The sequence below is a fragment of the Mycteria americana genome, chromosome 6, assembly GCF_035582795.1.
Source record: "Mycteria americana isolate JAX WOST 10 ecotype Jacksonville Zoo and Gardens chromosome 6, USCA_MyAme_1.0, whole genome shotgun sequence".
Classification (NCBI taxonomy): Eukaryota; Metazoa; Chordata; class Aves; order Ciconiiformes; family Ciconiidae; genus Mycteria; species Mycteria americana.
In genome coordinates, this window is record NC_134370.1 from 12,336,510 (window position 1) to 12,351,279 (window position 14,770).

Below are 14,770 nucleotides of genomic sequence, written 5' to 3' on the forward strand. Positions count from 1 at the left end.
CCCGAAACCCAAACATGAGCCGGTCTCATTTCTGCCCAAACCACCCCAAGGGTCCCGTTCTTCATAGTGCTGATGGAGGGAGCGCGCGGGGGCAGACCCCCCGCAGACGGGGCACTGCAGGAGGGACACGGTCTGCTTTCTCCCACTGGCCAGCCAATGTCCGTTTCCTATTTCAAGGCTGTTTTAATACCCCTGAAGCAAACAGATCCAAAAAGCGGGATGATGTTTCAGCCCTCATTTGTGTGTGCACAGGAAGCCCTAATTTAGGTCAGTGCTGAGCTGAATGATGCCCGGTCCTTCCTCCACATCCCGATCGCTCCACGGCCGCTGATGGGCTTTGGCAGCTTCTTCTTGTGGTGGGGGCTTCACCCCTTTCTGTGCTCCCGTGCTACCCCACGCACAGCCCCGAAGGCGGGCAACGAGGTCGGCGAGCTGCAAACACTCACCCCGGGCCTCCGCACTGCCCCGTGGCTCTAATCGGCAAAAGATGAAGCCAGACTATTTCCTGAGAGACAAGAGTTTTAACAATCCCTAAAGCCTCTTAGGCAGCAGCAATATCCTAAATGGGAGCTTTATTTTCCGCACCGCTCAACAGAGCCTGTATTCAGACATGAAATGCTGAAACACTCACTCAGGAGCCCCACTCGGGACTGGGAACCTTCCCCACAGGCCTGGGGTATCCCAGATAACCCCCGGGGAACTGCGGAAAACACTCCCACACCAATGAGCTGTAAAGGCCAGGGGGAACGGCATGCCCCAAAGCAGAAAGCTCCTCGCTGGATTCAGAGGTCCCCCTCGAGCCCTGGACTCCCAAACCCCGCTGAGTCTCCCTGTCCATGGGGGCAGCTTTTGTGTCCCAACCCGTCCCCTGCACAGGGGGCAGTGGCACACAGACATTCCCAGCGCCAGTGGTGGAACCCAAGAGCGTGACCCTTGGTGCACCAGGACATTTTGCTTTCTAGGAAGCCAGAGGCTTCCCTACACTTGCAAACCAGGAAGATGGAGGGCAAAGCACCCCACTTGTCCCCTGTCTCACGCACAGGGGCGGAGGGCATATTGCCGATGGGGGCAGCAGGAATGAAGCTGGGTTCACTGCAGCTACCTCCTCCCCGTTTCATGCACCTCACGCCACGGTCCCCCGGCCTCCTCCCGGCCAGGGAAGCACAGCCCCTGCGGCCGAAGGGCGAGGGAGCCAGCAGCTGCCAAGGGTTCACGTGAGCTCGCAGCATTCCTCCAGAAGCTCCTCTAATCTCGGTGACCTCGGTGGGTGGATGGCAGCCAATTGCCATCACTGCATCCTAAGCAGACCTCGCTGCAAAGCCAAGGCAGTGTTACCACTGGGGGAGTTAAAAGGGGAAAAAAAAAAAAAAGAAAAAAAAAAAAGTCGCCTGGCCAGTCTAACTGCATTGGGTTGATCTGATTTCAGGCGTCTGCTAAGACACAGCATGCCTATTTATCATAATCAGCTTACTGCACAAGGACAGTGTTAACTAGGCTTTACTGGATTAAAACCTGCCAACTAATTCCTAGCACCTACCCAACCAGCACAAGTGGGCTGAGTGTCTGTGCTTTGTTTGAAACATTTTAGCTGGCATTAAATAAAGGGGAGCACCTGGGGAAGGTGGAAGGGTACAAAAGCCCTATTGATCCGTCAGCCTTAGGAGTGATCCCGCAATGAAAGGGCGCGGGACATAAAGAGGCTCACGGTCCAAGTGCAGACAAGTTAACACAGAGCAGAGCTGTAAAAGCGCTGAGCACAAAGGCTGTATCTTGACAGGTTCGCTCTCATTCAAACTGCTCAAGGCTCTTTCTGAAATCACCAGCAATATGGAGTAGTGTCAGCTGCAAAATTCAAACTAAACTGGAATTTGCAGATAAAACACGTTGTTAAACCAGCCTGGAGGGGCTAATACAGATGGATATGTTGAGGGGCTGGGGGATGAAGTAATGCAATATTTATTTTAAAAGTCCCAAGGAGCAAATGTTAACTGCAGTGGAGCCACATCAGATAATATCGGTGTGAGCAAAAATGGCATTTCACCAATCCTACAAAAGAAAATGCGAAAATAAATTTATGCTTACAAAAAAACCATAAGAGAAATCCCCACAGTGGAGTATGTCTGGAACCCTCAGTGTCAATGACAACACCCTGGGGCAAAACCAAGTCCCTCTGCCACCTGGACCATGGGGCATTGCATGTGCTATAACCTCTCATATAGATTCGTCTGTCTGGAGTCCCTATAAAGCACAAGATATCTGACTTAAATATTTAAGGTGCTCCCTGTGAAGGTGATTGCTCTATAGAGAATTGCTCCACATTACAGTAAACTTCTGGTGGTCATTTCTCAAAGGGGTCCTCGGATCATTTGAGAAAAGTTGCTGACCAGGACCAGCCATTCGTAAGCGCCAGGAATCTTTGCTTAGAAAAAACCCCAACACAGCCAAATCCAGATGCCTTCCTGCCATCATACCCATGGCTATTATCTCATCCATCCTCCTCAGGGAAGCAGTGGCCAGACCATGAAGTGGAAGAGGCCGCAGCCTTACCAGTGAGATGTTCAGAGCTGTATTGAACCCCCCTGCCCAACCCTCTCATCATGACATCTCCACTGGTGTGCAGTGCTTTACCCCGAGTCCTCTTGTTGCTATAGGGTTCTGGGACCCTGTGTTTAACCACAAAATCCCAGCAACCCAGCTGGCAGGGCCTGACCCAGAGTTTTTGATTAGCTTGTGAGGTGCTCTCCAAGCCCAGCTCCTGTGGTCCTACAGGTTACCTCAAGGCAGCTGCTTTGATTAAAGACAAATGCAAACCATGTCCCCTGAAGGCTTTGACATAAGAAGGAAACAAGAACCCCAGTGTATTCTCTTTGCATGGAAGTCCCACACTGGGGGACAAGGGGAAGTGGGTTGACTCAGAATTTTTGGATGTTGAGGTTGGCAGAGCTGATATTTGTGCATTGACAAATTACATAATTAAACACAAGCAGAGTCAGGTGTTGGCTGTAAGCTTCTCCTTCCTCCATTCAAGCGTCCACCTCCTAAAATAGAGGATGACCTTTGATTTCCCAGCAACACCCACATCCTTATATAAAGATAGGAGTTGCTCCTCACCAGGGTGGACAGGGAGCTACTGCAACTGTGCTGGTTTGGCTGTGGCTCCTACTCGCATCCCGTAATACAATGCCTGGTGACTTCCCCTGATGGGTCCTGCTCCCTGTGCTACAGAAATCCCCAGATCCTGGGGAGAGATCCTGGAAGAGAGAAGAGGATGCAGATGAAGTAGAGCAAAATGGTGCAAAATGGCAAAAAAATAGGCCCAGGGATCTATTAAGCCACTCGAAGGACCTGCAAGATGACCAAAGGCTTCATGCGTCAACATCCCTTTTTAACCAGCTAAGTCCTTACAGTGGTCAGGGCTGCTTGTCTTGGTCCAGACACACCCCAGAAGGAGGTGTAGGAAATAGTAAATGGGAGGACCATAACCAGGCATTAAGGCTGATATTATACTGACTCCATTAACCCAAACTGGCAAGCTGCACATTCCAGGCTGAGTCCCTTGGCAGGAGTTGCCAGACGGCCAACTCAGGCACTGAGCATTTACCACCCAGCTCCCACTCCGTTTGGTGGGACTCTGTCCTGGCAGATAAAGCACATTTACTGCCGCCTCCCTGTTTATGCTGCTGCTTAATTTGCACATGAGCAATGTGTTGAGGTAAAGCCTCCAACTGTTCCCCCTTGGTAGCAGCCACGCAGCCTTTGCTGTGGTTGGGAGGAATGGGGGGAGGCGACGGGGCCGGGCCAGAGCAGGAGGTGAAAGGCACCAACCCCAAATATTTTTTGTCTCCCACCCACTCATGCTACTACTGGCACGTTTATTCCTGCAAGCACTGGTTCCTCGTGACTCAAGCAACATAAAACAGATCTGGCTCCTCTGCAACACCTACATGAAGGACTCCCTCCTACAAGAAAGTCAGTCTATGTGTAAGGCCTTTCCAACAACAAGCCTCCTCTCTCATTCCTTGAGTCCTCAAATTCATCACTGAAACCTCTGCTGCCAGTATGGCCAATGGGGTCTCATCAGCTGGGGAAAGGCCGCTACAGGGGAGTCAATCCTGACACCTCCAGGAGGACACATCCTGCTATCCAGCTCCCTTGCAGCAGCAGATAAGGGCTACGTTACACCCAGCTCAAGGCAGCGTGCAAAACCATACCAGGGACACCGTGATGGGGAGCTGCAGGGCAGCGAGCATTATCCGAATGGAGCATAAAGGTCTGAACGGTGAATTTTTTTTCCTCTCTTGCTTGCTGGTTATAGTCTTCTCTGTACCCTGCATCTCAGTTTCCCCATCTGTACAAAGGGGCTGGTGATGCTCAGAGCACAAACCACTCTGCCCTGGCAAAGAGCTTCTTGTGGAAAGCTTGAGCACAGCATAGGAGTCAGCTTACTGCTCTTTAAAAGCGGCACATGATACCCGATGCTTAATGTGCACGAAAAATGTCATGGACTTTTTGTACTGGGGAACTGTAAAGTCACACCCTGCTGATGGGTGTCCTGCATGCACTGGTCCTACAGAGCTGTGGGAAGGATTCATCACCTAGACATGCAAGAGGCTGAAGATTGTTATGATTAATCTTTCTCTGTGATGTGGAGGTACTAAGGGACTCCAGCCTTTGGCCAGACTGGCAGGAAGCCAGATACTGGATAAACACAGAGCCAAAAGACCACTTCTGTCTCAAGGCATTTATAACCTAAGATACTCAACAGGAGTCTTATATGCAGCAGTGGAGAATCCAGAGAGAAGGTGTAGTAGTTACACGTGAATGTGAAAAATGTTCTGGGCTATTGCCAAGTCAACTTTGCATACTACAGTGAAGAATTTGGGGGTCATAAAGCTAACGGTAGTTTGTAATGCCTATGTAGGGTGGATCCAGCATCCTTCTCAAGCTGGGGCTGTGCACTCCAGGATTCCCAGGGTACTCAGAATATAAAGCACTAGTTCACTTCAGTAAACCCTGGCTAACATCTACCTCTCACAGAACATGCTCGGCCAGGCAATCTGCCCTCCCACCGCCCCAGCCAGCCCTGAGCTAAGCACACCGCCATCCTTCCCACCCAAGAGGCTGCTGATGGAGGAGACGGACACCTCAGGGGGCACTTTTGCAGCTGCACTGATTTAAAAGCTAGCTGCTTCCCCCCAGCTCCAGATCAGTGAAAATACGGAGCCATCCCCTGCACAGCGGAGCAGAGGGAACCCACATGCTGAAGCAGATGGACAGATATGTGCCCTACGTGCCCCTGGCAGCTCCTGTTCGCACCAGCAGTACACGAGCCACACTGGTAAACCAGGCAGCTACCTACCAGAAATAAATACGTACGGCAGTGAGACTGTACAGAGGGAAAACTCCTATTTCATCTGTGGCATCGCCTGGGGTTGTTCCAGCATTAGACACACCAGAGATCGGTTGCTGTTAGGTTCTTTTTGGTGTACTCTCTTCAAAAAATCCCTCAATTACATGCTAAATTAGACTATAGACAGGAAGGCTTCAAAATAGGAAAATCCAAACCACTTTACCTTCTCAGTTGCATAGGAACTCTTGAAAATCTCTTAGACTCTAAAAAAACCCCAGAACCAGTGCACTGTCCACCTTTCACACGCTCTGTTTGCTTGCAGGGCATTTCAGGTGTTTGGGTACTGATTCCCTCTCTCTCTGTTGCGTGGGGCTTTCCCAGGATTGAGCAGGCAAGCTCAAAATCCAGTCAGTTACTCCATCACTGCTGTGAGCTTTCTAAAATTTCTTACAAGGCAATGATTCATAAGAATAATTTTGTTACCTGATTAATAATATTTGCAGAGAGGGTGGACTGGCTGTCAGGAGACCAGTGCTTTGTTCCTGAATCTGATTGTGACTTGGTATAATTTTTGTCTCCCTGTCAGCAAGTCACTTTTTACCTCTCCGTTTCTGTCACTTTTCCCTAATTTTTCTTTTTAGATGGGTTAAATTGTCTCACGCTATCTCCTCCATAATGGGGCTGGAAACTGCTCTACTGCTTTCCCTTTTCAAACGAAAGGCAGAACTGGGAGCACAATTTAACATCCCTCCCCTTAAAATGTCATAAAGCCTCTTAAGTCTGCACCTTTGAGAGCTGGGTGCTATTTTGATATCATAAAATAGGTACAGTGAGAGGATAAGTCAGTGAAAGATGTTACTAAAATCAGAGGGATGTGGCTTTGTAATGGCTCAGAAAGGCTGCGTAAGGTCACTCGTCCCCAGAGCGAGGGACCGAACCTCTCCCAAGTGGAGATTTTAGCAGTGCTCCAAACATCCTCTGTTCAGAGGAAACCCTGTTCATTAACATCTTATACGACATAAAAGCCTTTTGCTTTTCTTTTGGTGGGATAGAGAACAAAAGTTATTCCAGTTATATAAGCAGGATCCCAAGATAGCTATTTTTTTCCATAAGGAAATATGTGAGTTCAAGGTTTTTATTTTTAATAGAGAAGGAGCCTCGGACTATCTAACAGAACACAACATGAAAATAGCCACCCTGGGAGAGACCAAAGATCCCTCTAACCCAGTATGCTCTCTCCAGCGGTTGCCCACAGCCGATGCCTAAGGGAAAAGCGGAGGTTGAACAGGTGGCGAAGCTTCCCCAGCACGCTCTCCCCTTCTGCGGCCAAAGGGCTTCCTGAGCCAGAGACACTGCGCTTATGTCTACCCACCCTTGATAGACTTTTTGGTTTTTGTCCTGCACCTATATCCCTGCAGGGCCTGGGCTGGTGCGATGCGGGATGCAGGGAGGCAAGAGCATGAGGGCGAACCTTTTGTGCGAGCGCAGGACCACTCCTCCCGTCCGTGAGATGCTGCTCAGCCTCTGCTGTGATAAAGCCCCTCTCATACCTGCCCCCCACCTTCTGACATGAGCAAGTGCCCAATAACCATAAACCAAGATTTCCCTGCCCGAGGGCCTCCCTCTTCAGCCGCTACCTTCGGTAGGTACTGAAGTAGGTCAATACAGAGAAACTAATGAAAATCCCACCCTTCATTAACAGTTGCTTATGATATTGGCTCATCCTGAGCTATGACATAACTCTACCCGGTAACCCACATATTATACACAGGATATGTTTGCACGGCAATCAAAGAAATAATTGTCTAGATGTTTACTGCAACCAGACGTTATATAATAGTTGTGGCTAGTCTTACTGGCTACGTTGGTCACATAATTTAATATTTCCATGCTGATAACATAAGAGTTACAGGAAACAAACAAGCAAAAAACCCACAGAAATCCAGTCAACAAAAACCTCTCTAAACAAATTTGCACTGATGTTGCTCTTCCGCCTCCAGACTTCCTCCTGTGTATCTCACTAGATAATCCGGACCACTTTCTGAGACCGTCTCTGACCAGATTCAAAAGCATTTAGGTGCAGGGAGCCAGAGCAGCCTGTCTAGTCAGGGTTTCTAAAGCACTTGAGTATTTCAGGTTAAGAAAGTTATACAGAAATTTTAAGCCTGCATTGAGTTCCCAGAGAAACTATGGCATTAGGGTGGGATTCCTCTTCTGCCTGGGCCTGTTTGATATGTAGGAGTTTGGTCTCTCCCAGTTATCTAAGCCCCTAAGCAAAGGTACCTCCAGAGATTGACGTACCCCATCTTAAGATGGCAGCTAGGAGGATAAGGGGAACTGACTTTTACAGGTGCTTCTCTCCTTTAACTATAGGAGGAATTATAAAACTAGAGTTTACACCTTGTGTTTGGGTGATTAATACTAGGTGAGAAGAATTTCATTACTAGGTTGCCCACATTTGTGTTTTAGATGTGATTTAAGTACTGAGGACTTCAGGTCTGCTTCCAGGTAACAGGACTTTGGTTTTAAGATGCTTTTGGAAATAGTCCTCTAAATATGTGTTAACTATGACTGCAATGAGGGACGGGAAGCTACAGAGCAATGTTCCCTCCCCAGTTCTGCCCGGGAGCTGCGTGTGTGTTTCAGCAAACTGCATGAACACCCGATGCCTTGTATACGTCCTCATGCAGCACTGAGCTGCTTCCCTCCCGCTCGGTCACTGTCAGGGTGGCAAGTCCTCACCAGGAAAGGTTTCTGCAGGGAGTCCTGCTGCAACTGCCGGTGATGCTACAAGAGCTCTCACAGAGCACACAGGATCTCAGAAAGTCTCTCAAGGTCTCATACGCCCCTCAAAACAGGGATAATTTTGCATTTTGGGGCCTTCTCCAGTTAAGTTTTGAGTATCCTCAACGACGGCAATTGCACAACCTCTCCAGGACCCTGTCCCAGTGTCTGACCACCCGCATTGCATAAAACACCTACATCTGCCCAAGAGGGCTGCCCTGACATGCGGGGGTCTGCCTTGGTTAGTCTTAGCCACCCTGAGCTCGCTGAATAAGATAATTTCATATCCCTCTGTATAAAACCCTAATTATGTTAAGGCCTAGACACACGATGATTGAAAACTGCTGGGCAGATTAAAAGCTTCATGTTCCATCTTACGCCCATCAAAGTATCCTGTGAAAACACTCTACCTGCTAATTATGGGTGTGCACACAGGCCCGCTGGGTTTGTTTTTGCTCTGTTATTACAACGTTGTACCTGGCAGGGTGAGCAGAGAGGTCAGGGCTGCAGATCAGTAAACAGGAACGAAACTGGGAAATCTTGAAGACAACTGTAAAGCGGAGTTTTTCCACTCAAAGTTTGATCTATTATTGTAATGAATGTTGCATCCTGTGACAGGAAGGTGGAAAAATAACAGGAAGGATTCCAAGGAGAAGAGGACAAACCTGCAGTCAGAGCGAGCTGGGCAAAGAAAGTCTTTGCAAGCTCATCAGCTTTGACTGAAAAATGGCTTTCAGCTCACCCCGCGTAATGTGATTTGTATGCTGTTCAGAGCAATCATTAGACGAGGTAGTTAACTGGCTCTGTTATGTATTATGCTACAGGTGCAAGGTCTGGAATCCCACATAATTGCTGCATAGATCTAGATTTAGCTTATCATAATTTTTTACATTAGCTTTCGAAAGAACAGAAAGAGCTTTGCAGTTGCCCCGCGCTGGGCTGTGAAGCCAGTCGCTCTCTCGGCTTTACTGGTGACCCCCCCGTCAGAGGAAGGGCTGTGGGCTGGCAAGCCCCCAGAAAGGGACGCACAGCTCACACATGGGCAGTGCTGCATCCAGCTGCAACGACCCGGGCAGGCAGATCCAGTATTTTGAAGAAGAAAATGAGCCAGGAAACAGATAAGGACCACCTACTAGCTACCCCTCTGAGTACACGGGGGGCACCTTCCCCTCGGGGAACCCCAGAGGCTCCCCAGCCTTCTGACCCCCTCATAACCAGGCCCAACAGTGTCCATATGGAGGCTGATGCACGGAGAGGCTACGGGGTTTGCCTGAGGTCACGCAGAAGGCGGCAGTGGCAGGGATGGTACCTATATCACGTGAACCCCTGTCCTGGGCTTTAGCCACAAAAACATCACTGTTACGTAGTTAGGCTGTCTTGGCAAGGGGAGATCGGTTTTGTTTAGAAGCTTCTAGGAAAGCCATGCCCTTGAGGCTTGTTTAGACAAGTACATCCCAGGGAGTTATTTTATAAGAGCCTGCGCTGGAACTGCTTGCTGCAGCCCGCGCGAGGGGCACACGTACCCGGCACTCAGCCCGGCTCTCCAGCCGTGCCCCGGCTTTGCCAGCACTGCCCCGGCACAGCTCGGCACCCACAGCCACGCCAAGTCCTGCCGGCCGCTGCTCGGGGCAGTGTGTCACGGCGTCCTACTAACCACGGCTCACCTGCCCTGGCAGAGTGACCCACACCGGTCTAATCTGTAAGTCGTTCAGCCTAACGCAATCCCCACCGGGATGGCTAGTAATTAATGCCGCGCTAACCACTGTTGAGGTGGGGCGCAGGGTGGAACCACTGGACGGACAAATAAAACCAGGACACTGAAACCAGGCTAGCGCCCTTCTAGCAATGTCACCTCTGCAGGCAGCAGCCTGCTTTCCCCATCGGGACCCACGGGCACCCCGAGATCACAGCTGCGATGGGGGTGACTCACGTGAGCTGGGCACGCTGATGTGCCTGGTGTGCAGGAGGGCTGACACGGTGCAACGCCAAGAGCAGGTAACCGTCAGCCCTTGTGCTGCTGTGCCTTCGGTCGGGTGTTTGCTAGCGGGGAGCAGTCTGGGCGGACGAAAAGGGGGAGCAGAGGAGGTCGGTGCTGCAGCCCCACGGCTTGGGTTGCTCTCACCTGGTGGGAGTGAAACACCCGCTGCAGAGCCAAGCTTTGTGCCCTGAGTTTAGGTGACTCCCCGACCCCCCGACACCAATGGCATAGCACTGCTGCCTCTGCGGGACTGCTGTCCTCGCTCTCCACCCGGGCTTTTTCAAAGGGATTCCCCTTTTTTGCTCCGTATACATGGGAGAAATAAGGCACAAGATATTTTTTTTTGTTGCTGTTGTATTACCCATCCACCTTTAAGACAATATTTTTGTCTCTTTTTTTAGGAGGGAGAGATGAAAACCTCTGGCCATGGGAAAGGAGAGCTATCCTCCCTCAGGAAATCCTCTGATTAGAAGCTGAAATTTCAGATTCTTTTACTAGTCTGATTATTTGCTGTGAGGTAACGAGGCCTTGGCCTTTACTGCAGGGAGGGAACTTCCCCAAGAAGCCAACCGACTCTGCTGCCGTGAAATATAAATCACCTGTTACCAGATGTAGGGCCTGAATCCAGCTGGGGACCCTCTGTCCTCAGGGCTTCCCAGGTGCAGAAGAAACAGAAAGCCCCTGTCTCAATAAGCTTACAATTTAGGACAAAGAGACAACAGAGGGATGCAGACAGACAGACAGACACCCCAGGAAGTACCAGGAGGCAGTAAGAATCACTAGCCTAGTTGCAGAGCATTAGAGGCACCTTGGGAGAGAGGTCGTGTACTGCTAGTTTAAGGATTTAACAACTGAGTAATGGGATCGCCAGTCAAGGAAGGTAGGATCTGACATCCCAGGCAGGAGAGAGAGATGAAGGAGGGTGGGGATGTGCCTCAAAAATGAGCCTGAGCAGTCTACGTTTGATGTGGTAAAGGAAGCAGCATGGGAAGGAGTCACAGAGAAGACTGGTGTGACCAAAGCAATGGGCTTTGACCCCAGCCCAGGCAGCAGCAGCACTTTTAACCAGCTTTGTGTATTTTGTTCCTCTGATATTCCTGATGTGTGATGTTCCCAGGGAACTTGGGCAATGTGGGGGAACCAACCTGCCAGAGACTGAAATTACCTGGTGGCCTCTTCAGTAGCCAGCTGCTTCATCTTTTCCAGTGCCACTGAGAGAGGCAGAGCCTGGGGCAGAAGGGACCTGAGCAAACCTGTTTCTTTCCTCAGCAAGGTAAATCCATCACATTTCTGCAACAAATTGCACTGTCAGGCCAAAATCTTCCCAGGGAGCACAAGCCCCGTCCCAGCCAGACTGATGCCTGCCGTGTTGGCAGGACTCTGAGCCTGCCATTCTTCACCCCTTCCTCACCTAGTCCTCCTCTCCTGCCCCATCCTTGGCCAGGAAGCCAGCTTGGCTCCTCGCCATGCCCTACCTGCACTCCCAGTGCTGGAAGAGAGCTGACTCCACGCAGAAGCTGCTGAGAGCAAATGCTCGTTTCCATCTTCGTGGCAGATAAAGACTCTCAAAGCAGCATTAAACACAGCAGCAGGTGTATATTAAATGACTTTAAGTTCACCTGATGCATAGAGGCTTAAGGAGCCTCTTGTTTCCTCTGCAAATAATTAGGGGGAGTTTGCTGAGGTCTCAGCAGGCTGCTCATGGCTGCAGCTCGAACCGCTCCTGCATTTCCACACCAGAGCACTCAGGGCATAGGGCGCAGAGAGCAGGAGGGCTTAGAGGTGTCATTTAGCACAACAGCATTTGCAAAGACAAAGCCACGTTTCCTGTTGCAGTGGCACATTCAGAAAGTATTTGACTTATGGAAGGAAGGGGAAGGAGACCTGCTCCTCTCTAGCCACACAGCTGGGCTTTGAAGGGAGAGGACTGTGGCTTGTTGCGATGTACCAGGTACCTATGGATGGGGGGAGGCCAGGTACGATGAACCTGGCAGCAGAGGACTGGCTGCAGCGTCTGTGCCCGGACAGCCCACCATAGTTTGCTGGTCAGAGGAACGAGCCCCACTGCTCGCTAAAGGAGTGGGACGAACGCCCCACTCACCAGGTTGGGTTATGTTGCTACCACCAACACGAACCCAAACCTCTGCCAATGCCACCCCTCTGTGCCACACTCACCTTAACTCTGCCCGTTTCCCAAACCCTTGCAGAAACTGGGGGGAAGGGAGCACTCGACTGCCCAAAGCGACCCTCTCTCAGCTCCCTCCTTGGCTCACACGTCCCTGTGCTGATCAGCTATCACATTTACACAGGGCATTTGTCAGTAATGATCCATCAGCGTATCTATGCTCAGCTCACCCAGAAATCTGCTCCGTGGCTCTGTGCAACCAGTGATGGTGAAAAGTCAAATCAATGTTGCACAGAAACGACTGAAACTGGTCTCCTATTAATTAATTGGCCACCAAAGCCCTCTCCCCCTCCCTCTGCTTTTAGAAAGTGAACATTTTGGAGACTAATTCTCTTATGAGGAGCCCTGAGCAGGAGAAAGGGACAGTTCATACTCAACAGAGGTCCTCTGGCTTGGCTGCTGTTCACTCGTCAGTCAGACATCTGTGGGCACTCATAAACAGCTTTGAGGTATCTGTGAATGTTGGATGTCAACAAATTGATGCTGGCCATCTTGATGGCCAAGTGTACTGGAGAAAGAGCATCAGCACACATTTTGGCTTTTAGGTGTTCACTTCATGTTTGTAGGTGCTTTGACATTTAAAGCAGGTTTTCCACTGGCTATGTAGAGCTTATTTTCCCCTTGTCGATTTAAATTAAAAAACAAAAAAACCCAAACAAACAAAAAACAAACCTTTTTCACTTTAAAGAAAACAAAGTTTAACTTTTCCACCCTGCCAGGAAATCAGATATAAATGACTTGAGATGCAGCCTGGCTGCCAGTTAAGGCTGTCAGCAGATGTCACTTGCAGCGGGATATTGCCTTGGTTCACAGGTTATCATGCCACCTGTCTTAAACATCCACTGCTTTACTGACATCACTGCAGTTTTGTAAGTGGCAGAGTAATGTATGCAGAACCTTGTTTAGGTGCTGGTCTAAAACCAGTGGTGGTTCGTAGGTGCTAGCTCTTCCCCTGCTTGCTGCTCCTCAGGCAATACCAGGAGCTGCTGTTGGCAGTGGAGCAGCTCGTTTCCTCTTCAAAAGCCCATATTTTAGGAGTCCCAAAATGCAGGGGATTGGTGAGGGAGGCTGGGGGTGTCAATTCAATCTTGAGAGCCTGTGAAGAACAGAGATGACAGAGAAGTGCAGGAGAAACGATCATGTTAGAAGAGATGTGGTACTGGCACCAAATTTGTGTTTGTGTGCACCCAGCTGTCCCCTCTGAATCCAAAACCATGATGGCACAGGAGAGCTTGGGTTTATACCGTAAGGCACACAGTTTCCCAAGTGATTGAGTCTTCCCTGGTTGCAATTTGTCTTCTTGTAAAAGGAAAATTATTTCTAGATTACCTACGGAATTAGTCATTGTCCTGTTGCTGCTCCAGAAATAAAGTTTTCGTGGAGTAAAGCAACAGTCCTGAGTGGCAGCTTTGAGAGCCTGGAGCAGAAATCAAAATAAAATATCATCAAGAAGAGTTCTCCATTCTTTAAAGCACTAATGTTGCTCCCTGGGGAAGAGTATTCATCTGTAATGAAAACCATATTGCTTACATTTTTATGGCTGCACAACTCATCTTCTGTGAGGTTGACTCACCTCTGATGCCTATACTATGGGAGAGAGTAGAAATAATATTTTCCCCCCAGAATGAGAGTTCACCCCAGACGTTCCCAAACCAGTTGGTTATTTTTGTGCTACTGGTCAGGATTTGCCTCTAAGATTATGGCCACAGCAGAGAAATGAAGTCCTGAGCAGGTGAGAGAGCTCCACAGCATCTCTGCACAAGCTGTGCTGTTTTATACCTTCTACATCGAGACACCAAGGAGGGCACATGGAGACTTCATGGTCCTTAGCCCACAGGTAGTACTACAAATTTCAAGGTTCCTTCAGGGAACAGAAGCCCCCATGGGAAATCCCCTCTGTTACAGTACTATCACAACCTCCCGCCCATACAAATTCCTGTTTCTTTAATGAAAAAATAAATCTTTTCTTGTTCAGCAAGGAAACCCTTTGCCTGCAGTTTCCAAAGAGCAGGCCCTGCAGGTTGGTGGTGAAAGGCTGGAGCTTGATCCAGCAGCACTTCTAGAGAGCCAGACATGGACACCAGCAGCTGAGGAGTATCATCATATCTTGGACACAAGTTTGATAATGCAGAACCATCAAAACCCGGCACATTGCTTTCTTTTACACCTCCACCCCCTTCCTGTACACTCTTTCCCCTAACGTAAAGCTAGAAAAGTTGGAGGACAGCTAACATGACTCATTTGAAGTTCTCTGAATACCTTCACCAGTCTCATTTTGAAAACCAATCCCTATTGGTAACATGTGGCACTGATGATTCAAGTGACAAGTTACCATTCTGAGCAACCGACATGTTTTGCTGGAAAATCTAGCAAATTTCCAAACACTGTCCTGGAGACTCTTCTGCAGCCCTTGACAAAACAGGCAGGGCCTTTTTCTTACATTGTCTGAAGACTCCAGGGCTAGGTGAACATA